We start from the raw sequence: 6,000 nt of genomic DNA on the forward strand, positions 1-6,000 counted from the left end.
ACCATGACAAGTGCACGGTCCTCCACCTGGGTCGGAGCAATCCCAGGCACAGCTACAGGTTGGGCAGAGAAGAGATTCAGAGCAGCCCTGTGGAGAAGGACTTGGGGTTGTTGGTTGATGAGAAAATGAACATGAGCAGGCAGTGTGTGCTTGCAGCCCAGAGAGCCAACTGTATCCTGGGCTGCCTCAAAAGGAGCGTGACCAGGAGGTCGAAGGAGGTGATCCTGCCCCGCTACTCTGCTCTTGTGAGACCTCACTTGGAGTATTGTGTGCAGTTCTGGTGTCCTCAACATAAAAAGGACATGGAACTGTTGGAACAAGTCCAGAGGAGGGCCACGAGGATGATCAGGGGACTGGAGCACCTCTTGTATGAAGATAGGATGAGGAAGTTGGGGCTGTTCAGCCTGGAGAAGAGAAGGCTACATGGAGACCTCATAGCAGCCTTCCAGTATCTGAAGGGGGCCTATAGGGATGCTGGGGAGGGACTCTTCATTAGGGACTGTAGTAACAGGACAAGGGGTAATGGGTTAAAACTTAAACAGGGGAAGTTTAGATTGGATATAAGGAGGAAATTCTTTCCTGTTAGGGTGGTGAGGCACTGGAATGGGTTGCCCAGGGAAGTTGTGAATGCTCCATCCCTGGCAGTGTTCAAGGTCAGGTTGGCCGAGGCCTTGGGTGAGATGGTTTAGTGTGAGGTGTCCCTGCCCATGGAGGGGGGGGTTGGAACTTGATCTTAAGGTCCCTTCCAACCCTAACTGGTCTATGATTCTATGTCAGAACTTTTGATACAGGTAATTAATCTGCTGGTGTGCTTTTTCATTTTTACTCAATGCCATACATCTGTGCTAGAAGCTGCTTTTATATGTCAGATGTCAAAGAGCCTTTGGAGGAGGGGTTTTATATTCACAGGGCAAGGCCAAATACAGAGAGCTGCCAGATATTCAAAGGGACTCCATGCTGCAGTAGGAAGGATTTATTCCCGGAGAGCTGTTCATGTATGAACTTGCTAGGAAATAAACAAGGCAAAGCCTTTGATTTAACTAGTCTCCACTAAAATCACATCAGTGGTATTGGTTTGCTGTGTGAGTAACTAAGATTAATATGACTGTCACCTGGAGGTATATTCATGCGTTCTTCCTGCTGAAGCACCTGGGGACCATTTGTAGTCACCCATGGTGCAAATAACCATGAGTGTCAGGTAAGGAAATATGGATTCTCTTTTCCTTTTTTTTTTTAGATATTATCTGTGTGCACGTTTACAAACCAAAGCTAAACTTTGCAATTCAGTACTCATGTTTTTGGCCATGCTCATACCTGCCACTTTTCACAGTATCACAGTATCACAGTATGCTAGAGATTGGAAGGGACCTCGAAAGATCATCTAGTCCAATCCCCCTGCCGGAGCAGGAACACCTAGATAGTGTTACACAGGAATGTGTCCAGGGAAGGAGACTCCACAACCTCCCTGGGCAGCCTGTTCCAGTGTTCCGTCACCCTCACTGAGAAGAAGTTTCTTCTCAAGTTTAAGTGGAACCTCTTGTGTTCCAGTTTGTACCCATTACCCCTTGTCCTATCATTGTTTGCCACTGAGTAGAGCCTGGCTCCGTCCTCGTGACACTCCCCCTTTATATATTTATAGACACTTAAAAGGTCACCCCTCAGTCTCCTCCAAACTATAGAGACCCAGCTCCCTCAGTCTTTCCTCATAAGGGAGATGTTCCACTCCCTTAATCATCTTCGTTGCCCTGCACTGGACTCTCTCCAGCAGCTCCCTGTCCTTCTTGAACTGAGGGGCCCAGAACTGGACACAATATTCCAGATGCGGTCTCACCAGGGCAGAGTAGAGGGGAAGGAGGACCTCTCTCGACCTACTAACCACCGCCCTTCTAATACACCCCAGGATGCCATCGGCCTTCTTAGCCACAAGGGCACAGTGTTGGCTCATGGTCATCCTGTCGTCCACTAGGACCCCCAGGTCCCTCTCCCCTACACTGCTCTCTAACAGGTCGTTCCCCAACTTATACTGGAACCTGGGGTTGTTCCTGCCCAGATGCAGGACTCTACACTTTCCCTTGTTATATTTCATCAAGTTATTCCCTGCCCAACTCTCCAGCCTGTCCAGGTCTCGCTGGATGGCAGCACAGCCTTCTGGCGTGTCAGCCACTCCTCCCAGCTTAGCGTCATCAGCAAACTTGCTGATAGTACACTCAATTCCCTCATCTAAATCGTTGATGAATATTAAATAATACCGGTCCCAGTACTGACCCTTGAGGCACTCCACTAGTTACAGGCCTCCAACTAGACTCTGCCCCATAGACTACAACTCTCTGGCTTCTCTCCTTCAGCCAGTTCGCAGTCCACCTCACTACCTGATCATCCAGACCACACTTCCTCAATTTAGCTGTGAGGATGCTGTGGGAGACTGTGTCAAATGCTTTGCTGAAGTCAAGGTAGACCACATCCACCGCTCTGCCATCATCCATCCACCGTGTTATTTCCTCATAAAAGGCTAAGAGATTGGTCAAACATGATTTCCCCCTGGTGAAGCCATGTTGACTGCCCCTCATAACCCTCTTATCCTTGATATGCCTTAAGATGGCACCAAGGATAAGGTGTTCCATCACTTTCCCAGGGATGGAGGTGAGGCTGACCGGTCTATAGTTACCCGGGTCCTCCTTCTTGCCCTTTTTGAAGACTGGAGTGACATTTGCTTTCCTCCAGTCCTCAGGCACCTCTCCCGTTTCCCAAGACTTGGTAAAGATGATGGAGAGTGGTCTAGCAATGACTTCCACCAGTTCCCTCAGCACCCGCGGGTGCATCCCATCTGGACCCATGGATTTATGGATGTCCAGGTTGCTCAACTGATCTCTAACCCATTCCTCATCGACTAAGGCAAACCGCTCCGTCGACCTGACTTCATCTAAGGTCTCAGGGGTACAGGGCTCTTCAGGACTGCCTGCAGCAGAGTAGACAGAGACAAAGAAGGCATTCAGTAACTCTGCCATCTCTGTATCTTCTGTCACCAGGGCACCCATCCTGTTCATCAGTGGGCCTACATTGCCTCTGGTGTTAGTTTTATCTGCCATGTATTTGAAAAAGCTCTTTTTGCTGTCCTTGACCCTTCTTGCCAGGTTTAATTCTAAGGAGGCCTTAGTCATCCTAGCTGTCTTCCTACATCCTCTAGCAGCAGCCTTATATTCCTCCCAAGTGGCCAGCCCCTCCTTCCATGACCTGTAAACTCTCCTCTTCCACTTGAGCATACCCAGCAATTCCCTATTTAGCCACGCAGGTCTCCTGGCCCTCTTCCTTGACTTCCTCCGTGTCGGGATGCTCCGATCTTGAGCACGGAAAAAGCAATCCTTGAATGCCAACCAACTATCTTGGGCCCCTTTACCTTCAAACAGCCTTGCCCATGGCATTACCCCTAGCAATTGCTTGAAAAGGCCAAAGTTTGCCCTGCTAAAGTCCAGGGTTGCAATTCTACTTGGTATTCTCCTAGTCCTACCACACAAGATCCTGAACTCCACCATCTCGTGGTCGCTGCAACCAAGGCAGCCCTCAACCCTTACTGCTTCAACCAGATCCTCGTTAGTGAGGATGACATCCAGCAGTGCTCCTCTCCTGGTCGGCTCATCCACCATTTGTAGGAGGAAGTTATCATCCATACACTGGAGGAACCTCCTGGACTGTGGTTGGGTTGCCAAGTGGTCCTTCCAGCAAACATCAGGGAAGTTAAAATCCCCCACGACGACCACGGCCTGTGACTGTGAGGCCGCTCTCAGCTGCCTGTAGAAGGCCTCGTCAACTTCCTCACCCTGATCTGGTGGTCTGTAACAGACACCCACAACAGTATCCCCCCTGCCAGCCTGCCCCTTAATTCTCACCCACAGACTCTCAACTCGCTCGTCATCTGTCCCTGGACTGAACTTGGTGAATTGTAGTTGCTCCCGCACATAAAGAGCAACCCCACCACCCCGCCTGGCTGGCCTGTCTTTTCTGAAAAGGACATAGCCCTCCATGACTATATTCCAGTCATGTGAGCTGTCCCACCACGTCTCTGTAATTGCCACCAGATCATAGTCTCCTGACTTAACACAGGTTTTCAACTCCTCCTGCTTATTTCCCATGCTGCGCGCATTGGTGTACAGACATTCCAGGGAGCGAGCTGAGCACACCGATTTCACCCTAGGATTACAGGAGGCCTCCCAGTCTTCATTAATTCTGGAGCGCTGCCCCACTGGGGCAAGCCCAGCTACAACCCCATCCCCCTTCAAATCTAGTTTAAAGCTTTTCCCTTGCTGGTTTCCTGCATATACTGCCTCATCACCCTGTCCATTTCCCCATAACCCATCCCTGTCCATTTCTGCCTCTGGATTTCCCCTCTGACATTTCAAGTCACTGCCCAAGAGTATGGGAATTCCGAGCTTTCCAAAGAGAAGCTATTTACATTTATTTTCAGAGGGATTAACATGGGATTTTTACCCACATTTCTCAAAATAGCCTGAAATTATTTTGGTGAGGTTTTTACTAAAAAGGACGTTAATAAATAAAGGTTTTTATAAAATAAAGGTTTTCGCTAATGAGGTGTCCTGGGTTCAGCAGTAACAGTCATTTTTCTCCTTCTTGGTAGCTGGTGCAGCGGTGTGTTTTGACCTTGGGCCTGGGAACAGATCTGATAACAATGATGTTTTGGTTTGGCCAAGGACTTTGTGAGCCTCATGCTCTACCAGGGAGGAGGGAAAGCCAGGAGGAAGCAGAGACAGGACACCTGACCCAAACTGACCAAAGAGGTATTCCATACCACAGCATGTCATGCCCAGGAGGTACCTGGGAGTTAGTCGGAAGGGCTGGGACTGCGTGGCTGGACAAGGGATCAGTTGGTGCTTGGTCAGGTTGGGGGGGGCAAGTTATTGGTCAGCTGGTGCTGAGGTGTTGTATTCTCTTCCCTTGTTATTTCCTTTATCATTATTATCATTGGTGGTAGCAGTAGTGATCTGTGTTATACCTTAGTTACTAAACTGTTCTTATCTCAACCCGTGGGAGTTGCATTCTTTTCGATTCTCCTCTCCATCCCTCTGGGAGTAGGGGGAGGGCAAGAAGGGGGGGAGTGAGTGAATGAGTTGTCTAGCTGTGTTTAAACCATGACATGAGGATTTTGACAAAAAATACAGTAGGCTAAGGCCCTGGATCTAGAAAATACCAGCCCAACCCCAGCTAGTTTTGCAACATGCATGACAGGCATCTGAAAGCATTATTATATAATGGGAATATTTGGCAACTGTTCCTCATGAGTGACACCAGCCTGTGCTCAGGTCCGTCTTGCTTCACAGCCCAGCAGAAGGGGTTTGTGTGGTGAATGTTTGTCACCATAATTCCTCTAGGAATTATTTGGAGTTGGGATTTTCTAAAGCATTTAAGAGAACATGAGCCATTCAGCTATCACTGAATTTTGAATTAAAATGGGATTTAAACTTCACCGCTTGAAAATCCAGGTCTTAAGATTGCAGATGGGTACTTCCTCTGAGCAGTTTTTCTGTCTAACCAGCACACAAATACATATGGTTATATTTTGAGGTGAAAATTATTTCTATTATATTCATACTTGAATCCTTCATTATCTTTCACTGTGCTTGCTGGTGCTTCATACCAAACACTTAATGCAAAAGACAACCCTTTAGCCTTTTTACATAAACCTAAAACTTTTAATACGTATTTATAATGAGAACCAGTTGTGACAGCTGTCATGCTGACACAATGATGCCTACAGAGAGGGAGAGACTGGTTGACCAGAGACTAACTTTTATTGTGCATTTTTATACAACAGAACAAATGGAACTGGAGGTATGTAGTAATAAAACCAATACTCAAATTAGAATTAACACCTGAAATAGTAAACTTTAAGTAACAAATGTCTTTATAATTAAAAAATATTGACTGTTTAAAAAATCTCTAAGATTTTATATTCTTTAAAAGAAATGTATATTGCCACATAGAAAACAA

The sequence above is a fragment of the Pezoporus flaviventris genome, unplaced genomic scaffold, assembly GCF_033815535.1.
Source record: "Pezoporus flaviventris isolate CSIRO_AGI_PZ_B2104156 unplaced genomic scaffold, CSIRO_AGI_Pfla_v1 ptg000002l, whole genome shotgun sequence".
NCBI classification, from domain to species: domain Eukaryota; kingdom Metazoa; phylum Chordata; class Aves; order Psittaciformes; family Psittacidae; genus Pezoporus; species Pezoporus flaviventris.